This window comes from Anolis carolinensis, chromosome 3 (genome assembly GCF_035594765.1).
Source record: "Anolis carolinensis isolate JA03-04 chromosome 3, rAnoCar3.1.pri, whole genome shotgun sequence".
NCBI classification, from domain to species: domain Eukaryota; kingdom Metazoa; phylum Chordata; class Lepidosauria; order Squamata; family Dactyloidae; genus Anolis; species Anolis carolinensis.
The window spans coordinates 101,359,760-101,376,384 of NC_085843.1; the positions used below are offsets into that span (position 1 = coordinate 101,359,760).

The following is a 16,625-nucleotide window of genomic DNA, read 5'->3' on the forward strand; positions in this document are numbered from 1 at the left end:
TGAAAAAATTGACTATAAAAATGGCTTGGATAACCCAGAAACTTGGATAAGCGAGGCTTGGATAAGTGAGACTCTACTGTAGCAAAATCCTATTGACACATTTAAGTGGTCAATAGGATTTTGCTATAAAAGAAGCATTTGGAATATTTGACCTTATTTTTTTTTATTTGCTAGAAAATGGATGACTCGGAGGGAGTTGGGGGTTGTCTTGAACCTGCATACAAACCCAGGGCAAACACCTTGCCCACTCCACCATTAAATTTAGATATAGGAATGCACTAAAAACTCTCTTTGTCCTTCGACAACCATAGTATATGAACTAAGTAGAACTCAACAGTTTGGTTATATCTGTGGGAAAGCTAATTTGTTAACGTATTACTGAAGGGTATGAATGGCTTCAATTTTTCCTCTTAAATATCTCATTAGGAGGTCACTGAGTTTTTCCTTTCTTTCTTTTTATTTGAACTGAATATAATCTTTGATTTCCTGTAACTACTGGATTGTCTCAGTACAAAACAGAACATTTTGTACTGAGTTGACTGTAAAGTTTTACAGAAGTAATGGTTATTAATTTAGAGGGAGTGAGAAACAAAATGGAATTTCTATATAGCTGTTAAAAGAATGTTGTGAATATAATTCAACTCGAACATGTATTTGCGGGTTTAATAGCAATTACAACCACTTCTAAATTGCATCAGATAATGCTGCTAATGCCACTTTTAATAAATAGACCTTTCTTGAATAGAAGCAGGTTGGATTAAATACCTCATTTTAAATTAATGCAAGTCTGATTCGTTGGCATTCCTACATTCTGTGATGCAAATACTTAACAAATATGTTGTTGTTTATTCATTCAGTCACTTTTTGTGACCTCATGGACCAGCCCACACCAGAGCTCCCTGTTGGCCATTGCCACCCCCAGGTCCTTCAAGGTCAAACCAGTCACTTCAAGGATGCCATCTTGCCTTTGGTCGGCCCCTCTTCCTTTTTCCTTCCATTTTCCTGTCTCCTCATTATGTGGCCAAAGTACTTCATCTTTGCCTCTAGTATCCTTCCCTCCACTGAGCAGCCGGGCATTATTTCCTGGAGGATGGACTGGTTGGATCTCCTTGCGGTCCAAGGCACTCCTCCAGCACCAGAGTTCAAAAGCGTCTATCTTCCTTTGCTCAGCCTTCCATATGGTCCAACTCTCGCACCCATAGGTTAGTACGGGGAATACCATTACTTTCACTATGCGGACCTTTGTTGCCAGTATGATGTGATGTCTCTACTCTTCACTATTTCATTGAAATTAACGAGAATGAAAATACACAAAGCTATAATGTTCCTTGTTTCTGTGAAGGAAAACTCATCATGGGAGGACTTTTATCCACTGACAGCCACTGACAGTCATATCTGGAAGTTACAACCATGCACCAAATTACAATTAGGTTGTAATAACGAGGGCAGTTTCATCAAGTACAACTTGCAGACTTACAATTCAACATTTTTCCTGATTTTGGCCACAGTCCTGAACCAAAATTGATCCTGCTGCTCTGATTAGTTGCAATAGCTTGAAGGGGTGTTGAACATCAGCTAGGCTATGTATCATCCCAAATGACATTGTATATGCCTATTTTTTTTAAAAAAAAATATTTATAATTTTCAAATTCAGTGCACATTTAAAAAACGGGGATAGGTGCAAAAACATAAGGACAAGGAAGAAATATACAAAACAAGGGGAAAGGGAGGTGGGGGGTATAAGAAAAGGAAAAGGAAAAAGAGGGGTAGGGGACTAGGGAAGGGGATTGACATCATAAGGGATAATATATTTCATTATATGCCTAATTTTTTGAAGCATGTCTGTCTCCAATGGAACTGGAGTCGGCAACTGTGTCAGCATACTGGTGAAATATTCGTGTCTTATGCTGGAGTCATAGTTTCTTGATAAGTTTCAGTTTTGAGGTTTCAATAAAATCTGCTGTAACTATATCGTCAGTTCACTACACATAGCTTTGCCTATGAAGGATTGCATAGAATGTGGAGGGAACTACGGGCAATAACTTGTGGTTTCAATCACAGTGTTGAGAATCAAACTATATGTGTCATTTTTTTAGGAGATTGTTTAGTACATAGAGGAGATTACGTACATTCTATAAGTTACAGTAAAATATAGTGTAGCGGCTAAAATGTTATTTTGTGGGCATTAAACAACTATTTTGTGGATGGTTTCATAATTCAATATATCAGGGAGAACTGAACAAACTTTGGGCAGACTTTCATATTTAAAGCCACTTCCTTATTTGGCTCTTAAGCAACCATTTTATTTGCCAAATTGAAGCTTTCTTCCTTGGCTCAATTAGAATAAAACCCAAAGGATAGAAATCATGTTAAGTCTGTCATAGTACAATGCTAAATGTGAAATGCCTGTTTTGACCATTTTTACCACCACCAAAATGACCAAGCAGGGGCTCATTTAGACTGAAAGGAAATGTATTATTCATCATGCAAGGTACAACTTCAGAAAATGAGTAAGTACATGAATATTTATGATATGCTAAAATAAAACTCTATTGTGCTGGGGGAAAAACATGCCTGACTAGTTATTATCCACTTTCAGTACTTGTACTGTATATGACTTTAAAAAAAAAAAAGGGTTGCCTAGCCTTCTGCCTCAAGACTTTTCAGTCAAATGTAATTTTGTACTGAACTTCAGCATTCATAGGTCCACCAAAGTGAGGGAGACACCAGTAGATTAATCATATTTGATTAAAGACAATGCCCCTTCCCCACTTGATTTCACTCTTTTTATCACAGGAATGTGTTCTGGAGGTTCAAACTGTCCTGACCTCCTTTTCTATATCCCAAAGGCATATAATTAGCATTCTGTGAGCCAAACCAGTTGAAACTACATACAGAGATCAATACATTGCTCTAAGAGTATGCTCATCCATAGTGTATTCATCTGATCACAAACAAACAGAAGTACTGTGATTCTGGAAAAAAGACTTTATACTTTTATACCCAGAATCCCAGATAATACACTGTAGTCCTTTGGGTAGATTTAGGGAATTTTATCAGCAGTGTGAATATGTTTTTGGGATTTGAACCTGAAACCTACTGTTATTGACATCACCACAACTTATGTGGAAGGTTTCACTTGCAAGGAAACATTTTTTGAATTGCAACATAATAAGATATAGGTGATATATGACTTAGAATAAAATAATATATATAATAAGAGTTTCAAGAAGGGATTGTCATTGTCTCCAAATTGATGGAAGACAACTGTTTGCCATAATATATGCTTTATTCACAAGCATTTAGCATACTTTGTTTTATCACTGTTCACTGGAAAGTAAACACGAGAGGACACATCACAGGAAATATGCATTGGTCTCCATTGTCTCTTAGGCATAATCCCTACATATATACGTATAACCCCTAAAACTGTAATCTAGCACAGCTAGACTGAATATATTTAGTTGTACACCTAAGTGATATATAACAATACTGCATACTGATATATAACAACATAGTCAACTGCAGGGCTTTTAGAGAAAGACAGTGAGAGAGAAAAACAAAAAATAGCAGAACATTTGGAGAGCTTAACAATGAGACTTGGAAACTCAAGGTTCCAATAAGAAAGCCTGAGGTGTTGCGCTGATTCAATGAAAGGCAACAAAATTCTAGAATTATGGCCTATTCTCATCATAATTCTGACAAGCATTTTGTTCTTTAGAAGACGGAATGTCTTCCGAAGACATCAAAAAGCTACAAGGGCAATATGAGAGAAAAAGGAAACCTTCTACAAGAACATGAATAACAAAAGCCTCTTTTTGCACTATATTTTAAAATTTTCACATCTCTTTTCCTATATCATCACTATTCACATATCTAGGGACAAATTTGCTATAAGCCCCCTATTTGTTCCATACAATATGGAAAACTCACAAGTTTTACATAAAAATTGTAGACTACACACACCTGCTCACATTTGTTGGGTTTAGGAGCACAGAATCCCCATGAAAGTGAAAACCCGTAAATAAAGAATAAATGCCATATTTTAATCTGAGAGAACATCTCTTTAGGAATTTTTGAGTTCTCCAGCACAAAACTATGGTTAATGTCCACTGAAAGCTGATCACAAAATTCTGCTGGAAGACCTGGAGATTCCCAGAGAGGTTTTCTCCCTAGGAATCTCTAGGCTCTTCAGTGTGACTCTATAGCCAAATTCAAGAGCACTGAGAGATTCCTAGAGAAATCATTTCAATCAAATCCTCAAAAGTCAAACTCACAAACTCTATTCATTTTGGGAACCTAAAGTCAATGCAAGTACAAGTGAATGGCCAACACTATCTTTTTGAAAAGCTCTTTATAATGAATACAGTCAGCCCTTCATATCTACAGATTATGCATCCACAGATTCAACCATCCACAGTGTGAAATTTTTCCTCTACCCACAAAAAAAACATCTAAAAAGCAAATCTTGCAATTTTGCCATTTTATCCCATTGTATGTGATAGGACTTGAACATCAATGGATTTTGATATCCACAGGGCTTCTGAAATTAAACCACAGCAGATACCAAGGGCTCACTATATACCATAACTAGTGCCAGATGATGATGATGATGATGATGATGATGATGATGATGATGATGATGATGATGATAACAACAACTTTATTCTTATATCCCACCACTGTATCTTTGTAGGGACTAGGGGTGGCTTACACACAGCACAAGGTTCTTAAAACAGAACATAAAATAAAATACAATATAAAATACAATTGAATAAAACATATAGACATATAAAACAACAACATAAAACTCAATAAAAACTGTGCTCATCAACCAATGGCAGTAAGCTACTGTAAACGTGTCCAGGCTGTAAACAATAGGGCAAGGAAATGGGAAAAGCGCAAAGCTGTAACCATGGGATGAGGTCATGGGATGAAGTGCAAGGCTATATAACAATTGCAAAGATCAACTAGGGACTAGGCATTATCAAAAGCTAGTTTGAACAGACAGATCTTCAGGTCCCTACAGAAAGAGGAAAGTGTGGGAGATTGCCTAATCTCCCTGGGAAGGGCATTCCAAAGCCGGGGGCTACCACCAAGAAGGCCCTCCCCCTCATCCCCACCAACCACGCTTCTGATGGTGGCAGGACCAAAAGGAGGGCCTCCCCAGATCTTAGAGCCTGTATTGGTTCATAGTGGGGGATGCGGTCATGAAGATAGGCAGGGCCGGAACCGTTTAGGATGGCTACTTCCATTTAAACGAGGCAGTGAATCTATCCTGATTTGACTTTAGTTTAAAATTTGAAGAGCTATCTAAGGTGCTGAACACTGTCTCCCTCCACCAGGTTCAACATCTTAAAAGCTACTTTCAAGTTGAAATGAAAACCCACTTCTGATATGGGAGTCACCAGCTGCCCGTAGTTATAGCATATTCCTGCAAGTTAAAATAAAGCCCTGAAGAACATAAATTATTTTTAATTCTTCAATGTACCTTCACCTAACATACTAATTTAAACTCAAAACAAATAAAAATCACCTTCTTCTATGGTAAGTGGTTCCATGAAAAATAAGTAAAGAGAAAAATGCAACTCCACTGGGTCTTCTGCTTATTGAAAACATGCTACTTTGAGTAGTTGCTAGTAATATCAGATGTTTTCAATTCAGGCAGGAGATCTGCTCCAAAGATGCTATGACTACCAAGAAGCTTTTCACAGTTATTTCACATATCCATTCTTTGATGATCATTTTAAATGTAAGTTGTTTTGACAATCCTTTACAACGGAAAATGTTTGAAGGCTCTGCTAGATATTCATTTCAGAGACCTAAAATGTTCTTCCATCCATACAAAAATTCTGTTTCCGAGGTGCTTACCAAGAAGTCTTCATGATGATTATGCTATTTCTCATTCTGGATGATGGGAAACTGCACAAATGCAGATGGATTGGTGGGCCCTTGTGAATGGGCATTAAACCACGTTGGAACTCATTAAAATACTTTTAACATGCCAGGAAAGTCCTTTCAGCACTGTAACACAGGTGAATGTTATCAGAAGTCGTTATGAGGTGTATAATAACAAAATCATTTAACACAAATTATACATTGCATGCATTTTGTCCTCCATTAGAGTCTTTTATCACAATTGGAGCACTATGCTTCAGTAAAGCACAAAGGAGATCTGCTTTGGACATGCACCACTGAACATATTGCCCTACTTTCCTGTGTATTCCTCTGCTATATAGCTCCTATTTATTTCCATTCCTTCTTTTTTTATCCCTCCTTGTAATAATCCACTTAAGTTTCCTATGATCCATATCAATATGGCTAAACTACAAAATTGCATAGTTCTAAATACATTTTACAGGAGTTGGGAGACTTCATAAATTTCACTCTTCAAAGAATTCAAACTTTTACTTTCTTTTTAAATATCGCATTGATATAAACAGGCAGTTTGTAAATGTTTGAATTCTAAAAGCCCTGTATGAAAATAATAGCATGTTGCACCAAGTAGATTTTGTTTTTTTTAATTTCTACACGGCTTCCTGCTTACATGAAAGGTTTCTTCTAGATATAATTACACAAATAAAGCTTGTGCTGATGTAGATTTTAATTCAGAAGTAACATGGGATAATTTTCTCTAAAATAGGCAGCTGTGTACATTAGTGGTCATTGTGTGGTCATCACTGTCATCCTATGGATGGTCAGCAAGGCCTAAAGAGCACAGGCAAAAAAAGAGTAGATTCTGGTCTCTACTTTCAGAAGAGACATCCCATTCCTTCTCCAAATGATTTTGGGAAAGATGAGCCAAAGGGAAGGGCATAAAGTGAGAGAAAAGGGTTGCTTTAGCTGAGGCCCATGATCAATATGATAGGAAAAGCCCATTTCTGCCAAATGCAGTTCATTACAACATCAAAAGCTGGCATGTTTTCTACTTTCAAGTTTAAATGTCCTTCTAATTCTATCTCATGACAACCATTATAAGCAATAATAATAGCAATGGATGGTGAGATAAATAAGAATTGTGCTATGAGGAAATGTAAGTTTTACCAGTATTGTTTTACCCTTAGCCCCTGCTTTGTTTGAACCTAGTAGGCTCCCTATGACTGGGAGAAAGCAGTTTGTAAATGTTTTATCTATTGTAATTGTCAGATGGATTTGGCTTCCACTAAAGCATCTGAAAATTATAAGAGGTACCAAAAATCGTAACAGGTTTGTCACTTTAGATGTAACTGTTTGGTTAGCAGTAGTTACTTTTGTAAGAAAAATGTTTGAGCTCTTTCTCAGTTGCATTTAGTAACCAAGTCTTGAACAAAATAGTCTATGGTAAACATCTAGGTCAAGAAGAATGAATGCACCATGAAATTCCTCTGGATCACTTCTAGGCCAGTTTGACATGGAATCTTCCAGCTTGGTCTCTGGGTTCAAAGCATACAAATCTTTGGGAGGGACTCCAAATGAGCCTTATATAGTCTTATTTAGCATTCAAGAAATTAATTATGCATCTGTAATGACAAATAGCCCACGTAATTAGCTCAATAAATGTTGACAAGCATTATATTGCTTAAAAATAAATACATTACAGTTCATATAATGAATTATTTAACAGAGCAGAACGAACATCCCAGTTCATGTGGCCAAATCTGAAAGTGGCAAAGAAGCAAACAGTTCCAGCATCTTTATGTTCAGGCTATTCTGTTCCCTATGATGAACTATGGAGATATGCACACTCAGAAGAAAAGGATATATACAATGTGTTTCCCCTTTCCTTCCAAGTAAACGGTTGTTAACGGGAGCAAACTATAGGGAGAGGACTACCCCCCTATTGAAACAGCTCCACTGGCTGCCGATAAATGTCCAAACCCAATTCAAAGTGCTGGTTATTACCTATAAAGTCCGAAAGGGCTCAGGTCCAGTCTGTCTTTGTGATTGCATCTCCTATTATAAACCTGAACAAACTCTGTGATCCACTGGAGAGGCCCTACTCTCGTTACCAACCTCATCTCAAACCCATTTACTGGGGGCGAGAGAGAGGGCCTTTTCAGTCATGGCCCCCCGACCCTGGAACTCTGTCCTGAGAGAAATCAGATTAGCCTCTACATTGATGTCTTTCAGAAAAGCTTTGAAAACCTGGTTTTTTCAAGCCACCTTCGACTGAGATGAACAGTTGACTGTCCCTACCTGTCCCTACATCCTAGCCTATGGAACACCCTCCCCAGTGAAGTTAGGCAGGCTCCCTCCTATCCTTCCATAGGAAAGTTAAAACTTGGTTGTGGGGCCAAGCTTTTGAATAATAATTGGCAGCATTATTATCATGTACGCTGGAACTCAATCGACAGACCCAGTTTTTTGAACTGAACACGCCTATCTGTATTTTATAATGTGTTTTATGAATACTGATGTAAGTTAATAATAATTTTTTAACTATTTATATTGCACTGTATAATTTTTATATATGTGTTTTTTGTAAGCTGCCCTGAGTCCCCTGTTGGGTGAGAAGGGCGGGATATAAATATTGTAATAAAATAAATAAATAAATAAAATAGTCTTCTGCACCTTATCACGGACATTGAGATGAATTCTCCTAAGACATTGCACAATTATAATTTTATTCCTCTCCTCCAAGACCGTGGACTGAAGTGCCATGATATCACCTCTGTTCAATGGTCATGCTTTTACTCTGTGAAGCTGTGTTGTAGAGTTGATATATTAATTTGTTGTGATTATTATGCATTTTATATTGTATTTTATATTGTGTATTTTATACTGCAATATTTTATTGTATGTTGTTGGACTTGGTCCCCATGTGAGCCGCCCCAAGTCCCCTCGGGGAAATAAGCAGGATACAGAAATAAAGTAGTAGTAGTAATTGTTGTTGTTGTTGTTATTATTATTATTATTATTGTATGACATAGCAAACAAATAGATATGCTGGATTTTGTTTCACAAAATCACAAGTCGAACACTTCCCAAGTGTCTAGGACTGTGTGATGTATTTTCGGATGATGTGCGCAGATAATAATAATAATAATAATAATAATAATAATAATAATAATAATAATATAAACCAACTAAGGAAAACACAGGACTGCCTTGAATATGCAGTGGGCCCTTGGGATCCACTGTGGTTTTGTTCCAGCACTCCCGTGGATATCAACTTCTTGCCTTATACAAATCCTTAAACAGGGATTTCTCAATGGCAGCTCTCATGGGAGGTTTGATTGGCTCCCTCCACTCCTTCCAGCAGGCAGACACTGTTTGTAGATATTTGGCTTATAATTTTGGTGAGAATACAGTTTTATATTTTTTTTAATATGTTTGAATTGTGTTTTATATTATTTTAACTTTTATTTGTTTTGATCTTTGGGTACAAATATTTTCTTTTATTTTTACCCTGTTTTTCATTTGGATCCTGTATAAGAAAAAAGTAGGATGTGAACAGAATATAGAATAACATAAAATAAAATAAATATTTTGGAGTAAACGTCCTGGGATCTTTTGTGTATGGATTGCAAAATATTCTCTATTATTTTTCTAGTAAAAATGACAAATGTTGCATTTTATTACTCAATGTATTATAGGATATTTGCTTTAATAGCTAATAATTCAACAGTACTTTGTCGATAATGAACCTCTCCAGTCATGCAGTAAGAGATGAACACACACAGACACCACCAAATATACAGCAGAAATTCTGCTTCATAGCCGGGCTATTTAACATCATGGCTTCATAAAGCCTTTCTACAGATTTGATCTCTCTCTATCATAACTAATATACCACAACAAAAACAAAAACATCAGCCTTTATTACAGTCAACAGACTATTAGATGACACTATATACAGTATATCATACATACACAACAAGCATATTGTGGTCCCAGTGATGTAATGCATACATTTTTATCCTCATTTAAAAGAAGAAGCAATATCTTGAAGATTTACATATAAAAATATAAAACACAAAACAGAAAAATGAAGTGATGATATGCAATACTTTTATGGAATTGATGGTTGGTCATCTGAAATATAATCAAATACTTGACATTTAAAATTCTTGCATCCATTGAAACAAGTGAATGTATGTGGGTGAATCATGTACCTGCTGCTGACATCAATTTCCATGGCTATAACACTGTATATATTCACATTGGAGACATCATTGTGATGCTAGTAGTTGTGTCACAGGTCAAGTATTTGGCTCTTTGCTGTCATGCACATGTATAGGAGTATTGTTATTGCTGCATTCAGAATGACAGTTTTCTTCTCTAGAGACTTAGATTTATCGCACACAGTAGCATCAAACAGCAACACAACTGTTAAAAGATTGATGTGTGTGTATACATCTGTTTGCGTATCTTTCTATATTATTTCTACAGAGACACAGCTTGAGGTGTTTAGTTTGTTTCTGAGCCAATATTTGAGGTATGTTGGGTAGATTAGAATAGTAGTAGTTTTAAGGAGTAGTTTAAAAGCTCTTACAAACCAACAGATATCTTGTGAAACACCTGGATCAGGACAAATCATTTGAAAGTCTCTGTGACATGAAGAGGAATATGGAGGCTGACAAAAGTCATGTTGGAAACAAGAGCTCAATAAACTTTCTTTATGGCTTATAACTTCTAGATCCCACTCCTTCCTTGGTCATAAAAGTCACTTTTCTGAGGCAGCTGAAAGAGCAGCAGTAGCTAGTAAAGTATGGACATGAGGGAAACTATTTAATATAAGTGTAGATCAGGCATGGGCAAACTTCAGCTCTCTGGGTGTTTTGGACTTCAATTCACACAATTTCTTAACAGCTGGTAGGCTTTTAGGAATTGTGGGAGTTGAAGTCCAAAACACCTGGAGGGCCGAAGTTTGCCCATGCCTGGTGAATATTTATATGCAAACAAAACATGAGATGTACGAATCTCAGGCTGTTGTATTCCAGTCTGCACCTGAACTGTCAGGTGAGCCTGAGGTTGGGCCTGTTCAGCCTGTGATTGTACCTGCACCTGACCTATCAGATGAATCTGGGTTGGGGCCTAGGATTCCCATGCAGTCAGAGGTAAATGATTATTTACAGCCAGAGTTAGATGAGGTTTCTGTTCCTGAGGATTCTGGGAGCAGGCATACAATGGTTTCAAGCAGGCAGCTTGAACTGCATTCCTTGGGAGAGTCAAGTTCGAGTTATCCCTTGGCAGATGAGCATTCCAGTCATTATAAGAGTAATGAGGTTGACAGAAAGAAAGCAATATGTCAACAGAGACAAGAAAGGGAGGTTTTGCAAGAAAGGAGCAGACGGTTGCTAATGAGAAAGAGTTTTGAGCAAACTTCCCACAGAAAGAGGCCTTGATTCTAGTTTAAGAGGAGCTGCTTCTAAGAGAAATTTCAGAGACGGTAACTTTGCTCATTGAGAGGTTTGTTTCATGCTTCATGGACTCTTGTTTCATGTTGCTTTTGGACTTCCATGCCAAGTTCCTGTAAGCCTTGCATTTTGAGTTTTGTTCCAAGTTTTGTCCTTGCTCCAGAGGATTTTGGATTATCAAGTCATGTCCCTGAAAGCCTTGCAGTTTGAATCTCTTGTTCCAGTTAAAGATCCTGTTTTTCGTTCCAGTTTATGATCCTGTTCCTTGGACTAATTTTGGTCACTTTGCTCAAAGCTGATTCTTGTGTTTGGTTTCCATGGACCCTGGCTTCAAGATTCTTAAGTATCTCGTACCTTATGGACTAAAACCTTGTTTCATTGACTTTGAACTTTGATTTGCTATTGATTACATATAACTGCTAAAGTTCAATGATATGGGAATCTGGAGCTTGTAGTTTTATGAGATACTAGCTGTGCCCGGCCACGCGTTGCTGTGGCGTTGTATGGTGGTGTTGGTGAGAACTTGTTGAGGTAGTGGTGGTATTGAATGTCTGTTGTATGGTTGTCTTTATGTTTAGGATGCATTTGGTTGTTTGTGTACTGTGAAAGTGGTGAGGGTAGAGGGGGTCTATGTCCCTGTGTAGTATTGTATAGTATTTATATGTAGTCCATGTGTTGTGAATGCTTGGATTGTGTCCTGCTGCATAGTAGAAAGGGTTGGGCTGGATGGCCCTTAGGGGTCTCTCCAAACTCTTGGATTCTATGCTTATTATTATTATTGTTGTTGTTGTTATTATTATTATTATTATCTTCATCATCATTATTATGTAGAGGCTGGATGGCCATCTGTCAGGAGTGCTTGGATTGTGTCCTCCTGCATGGTAGAAGGAAGTTGATCTGGATGATCCTTAGGGGTCACTGCAAACCTTAGGATTGTATGTTGTTGTTGTTGTTGTTGTTGTTGTTATTAGTAATAGTAGTAGTACTAGTAGTATTGAGAGGCTGGGTGGCCATCTGTTGGGAGTGCTTGGATTGTGTCATCCTGTATGGTAGAAGGAAGTTGAACTGGATGGTCCTTAGGGGTGTCTCCTAACCTTATGATTGTATGATATTCTTCTTCTTCTTCTTCTTCTTATTATTATTATTATTATTATTATTATTATTATTATTATTATTGAGAGGATGGGTGGCCATCTTTTGGGCATGCTTGGATTGTGTCCTCCATGGCAGAATTGGGTTGGACTGGATTACCACAGTAATTATTTCATATTACAGTAGAATCTCACTTATCCAACATTCGCTTATCCAGTGTTCTGGATTATCCAAGGCAGTCTGCCTTTTAGTAGTCAATGTTTTTGTAGTCAACGTTTTAAATTCATTGTGATATTTGGTGCTAAATTTGTAAATACAGTAATTACAACATAGCATTACTGAGCATTGAACTACTCTTTCTGTCAAATTTGTTGTATAACATGATGTTTGGTGCTTAATTTGTATAATCATTACCTAATTTGATGTTTAATCGGCTTTTCCTGAATCCCTTCTTATTATCCAACATATTCATTTATCCAACATTCTGCCGGCCTGTTTATGTTGGATAAGTGAGACTCTACTGTATATTTATAATTTTATATTATCTGCTTAGAACTCGATTATATGGGGCCCCTTCTACACACCTGTATAAAATGCACACTGAAGTGAATTATCTGGCAGTGTGGACTCAAGATAATCCAGTTCAAAGCAGATAATATAAGATTATAAATGAGTAATACAGCTGTGTGGAAGGGCCTTGAGTCTACACTGCCATATAATCCAGTTCTAATCAGATAATATGTATCTTATAGGCAGTGTGGAAGAGGCCTGAGGCCTAACTGTGCCTGTCCCCTGGGCTGATTAGGTTGCTAGGAGACCAAGTGGGCAGAGTTTAGCCTTGTAACTGGCAGCAATTGGATAAAAAACAATTATTCCTCTCCCTCTAATTAGGACTTTATTTTTCTTTTCTTTTTGTTGTATGAACATAGAGGCATGGATGAGGGGTTGTGTTGCCAAGTTTAGTGTTTCTGGGATGTGTAGTTTTGTTGTTTTGTCCTAGGCCGAATTTTTTTATCCTTTTACATACAGTAGAGTCTCGCTTAGCCAACGTAAATGGGCCAACAGAACATTGGATAAGCAAATATGTTGGATAATAAGGAGAGATTAAGAAAAAGCCTATTAAACATCAAATTAGGTTATGATTTTACAAATTAAGCACCAAAACATCATGTTTAACAACAAATTGTACAGAAAAAGTAGTTCAATACACAGTAATGCTATGTAGTAATTACTATATTTACGAATTTAGCACCAAAATATCACGATATATTGCAAACATTGACTACAAAAATGCGTTGGATAATCCAGAATGTTGGATAAGTGAGTGTTGGATGAGTGAGACTCTACTGTATATAGATTTACCCTTCTCTGCCAGAGAGCTCTGGTGCCACAACAAACTACAACCCCAAGATTCTCCAGGATTGAGCCATGGCAAAGTGGTGTCAAACTGCTGTAATTCTGTAGTGTGGGTGGTCTATTGGTGATATAAAGTTATCCCCCTGGATGTTAAAACTGTGCTATATTATATGTAAAATAAAAATATACCTCTCTCTATTTAAAATAGATAGGTTTATTCTACAGATAAATATACCCTAAGTACTTATTGCCTAAGAAAGCCCTCAGAAATTCATGGGGTTGGCAAAGATGCCTTAAAGGCATGTACATATACATACATGTGTTTTCTAAGATTTGATAACATAATATGTCAATGCATACATTATAAAAATTAATGAAAATCTCTAGAAGATGCTGCCTTGTTTGTTTGTTTTTTTTAAAAAAGATAAACAATGTACAATGACTACAGTTAAAATTAGCTTAGAAAAGATGGCTATGTTAAATATGCAACCCTGAAGGAAGTTGTAATTTATATGACAATGTATTGTAGTGTAGTTATAAGTATTCATATGAAGGGGAAAGATCAAGCACATCTTGCAAACAGACTATCAATGTGCAATTTAAAATGCTAATTATGAATACCATGAATGATAATATTATTACTATATACCTTCCATCATGAAGAAATGTGTTATTTAAACTGTGTTTTGCCTTTAATTTTTTATTATATTAAACCTTATTATGGAGCCCATTATCAAAAACACACTAGAGTTATATCTGCAAGATAAGGAATCTCAGAACATGGATATACTTCTTTAGATTACAAATCCAAGAATTCTTCAGCCAGTGGAGCTGGAAAATTTCATGACAAATTGTTTAAAAATGGTTTTATTTAAATATTATTTTTAAGCAACAACCAGATTCTTACTTATTTATTAAAGTGATAATGCATCAGAGATGTTAAGATTGCCACTCTGAACCTTATTTACTAATGTAATCATGTGGTGATTTGATATGACAATATTAACACCTCTTTCTAAACAGTAGTCTCTCGGTGAAATCATTATTCAGAAAGATGCTTCTCCAGTTTGGCAGTTACATCAGAAACATGTGAAGTTCCTGCACAATTATGAGATCATTCATTCACTTGGAGACACTAATGACTTTATTGCGTGAAGTAGGCAAATCCGCTTTGCAGCTGAACTGTCACCTTATCACAATGGATCCCTTCCACTTCTATGCCAGCAATAAAATAACATGAGGGAATGCGATTCTCTTCCTGTTCCCCTGCTATTCCCAGTCTATCTTTTCCTTTTATTATGTATATTATATTTTTATTTGTTTTTAAATACTGGAATTGCATTAAAATCATCGTAAGGGCGACTAAAATGATCAAGGGTCTAGAGAACAAGCCCTATGAGGAGCGGCTTAAAGAACTGGCCATGTTTAGCCTGCAGAAGAGAAGGCTGAGAGGAGACATGATAGCCATGTACAAATACGTGAAGGGAAGTCATAGGGAGGAGGGAGCAAGCTTGTTTTCTGCTGCCCTGGAGACTAGGACGCAGAACAATGGCTTCAAACTACAGGAAAGAACATCAGGAAGAACTTCCTCACTGTGAGGGCTGTTCGGCAGTGGAACTCTCTGCCCCGGACTGTGGTGGAGGCTCCTTCTTTGGAGGCTTTTAAGCAGAGGCTGGATGGCCATCTGTTTGGGGTGCTTTGAATGCAATTTCCTGCTTCTTAGCGGGGGGTTGGACTGGATGGCCCATGAGGTCTCTTCCAACTCTACTATTCTATGATTCTATTATTCTAATAATAATAATAATGGGGTTACAAGGTTGTGCAGAAGTATAATTGTGGACTACTAAATCTGTGCTAAAGAAGAGAGCTGTGATATCAAAGGTGCTCAATGCAGTATATACCAGTTATCAATGATATTGCAATTGTAGTGGAATTGCAGTTTTGTGTAATAAAGTCCTACATATAATTGTTTATTCTAATTTTAGTAGACTTATTGAATCAGTGGAAACTGCATACGTGCTGACTTAATAAATACTTACAAATTCAATGGATCTACTCAGGTTGGGACAAACAGGTGAATTAGGCCATAGACCAGAAAAATCATGTTTGCCCCAAAGAAGTCAGTGAACATAAAGTTAATTCCAACCAATTTTGCTAAACCACAAGAGTTTTGTGGTATATTATAAATATGAACAAGTTTTACTTGGCTTAATATTTTCTTGACCACGGCCCATTTCAGCCATTCATGAAAGTTTATATTAAATAAAATGGGTTTGTCCTTAGACTGTTATTTGCTACAAGAAAGAAATGAGGCTATTCCCTTGGAAATGTTGCAATATTTTTTCTAAGAATTTTCCAGACTACACACAGGATCTTGAAGGAGTTAACCATTATAAAATGTTTGAATCAGGTTTCTTCTAGGTCATATGAGTTTTCATCCCCAGCCACATCTTTCATTATGAGCAGACTATCTCCCCAAGATATTATGATGCTTGATATGCAGAAATCTCCCAAAGGAAGAGAACTGAATCTCAGGGTAAGGAACACTTAAAATTATGTTTCTGAATTAACATAGAAATAGCTACAATGGGAAGTGTTGATAAATTATTAAAAAGTAAAATGAATCTTAATAATTATGGAATTCTGTAAAAGGCAAACAATTTTTTTCTTCCCATGAAATCACCTAAAGGAAACTGTCTTTTTATGTAATTTTACATCACAGCAAACCTTTTTTTCAACATCATTTGATTTTCAGATTCGTACATCATGTTAAGTAGCTCAATTAATTTCCATTTGTGTTTCCTTTAGTAGCAGGAGACAATTTAATCCATGGCTAAA

General features: G+C 36.7%; 1 protein-coding gene across 4 annotated transcripts in view; it reads right to left on the reverse strand.

Annotated features, from left to right (window-relative positions):
- frmpd4 (FERM and PDZ domain containing 4) overlaps nucleotides 1-16,625 on the reverse strand; it is a 404,084-nt gene that overhangs the window by 179,593 nt on the left and 207,866 nt on the right. The gene's annotated exons all lie outside the window — the stretch shown is intronic.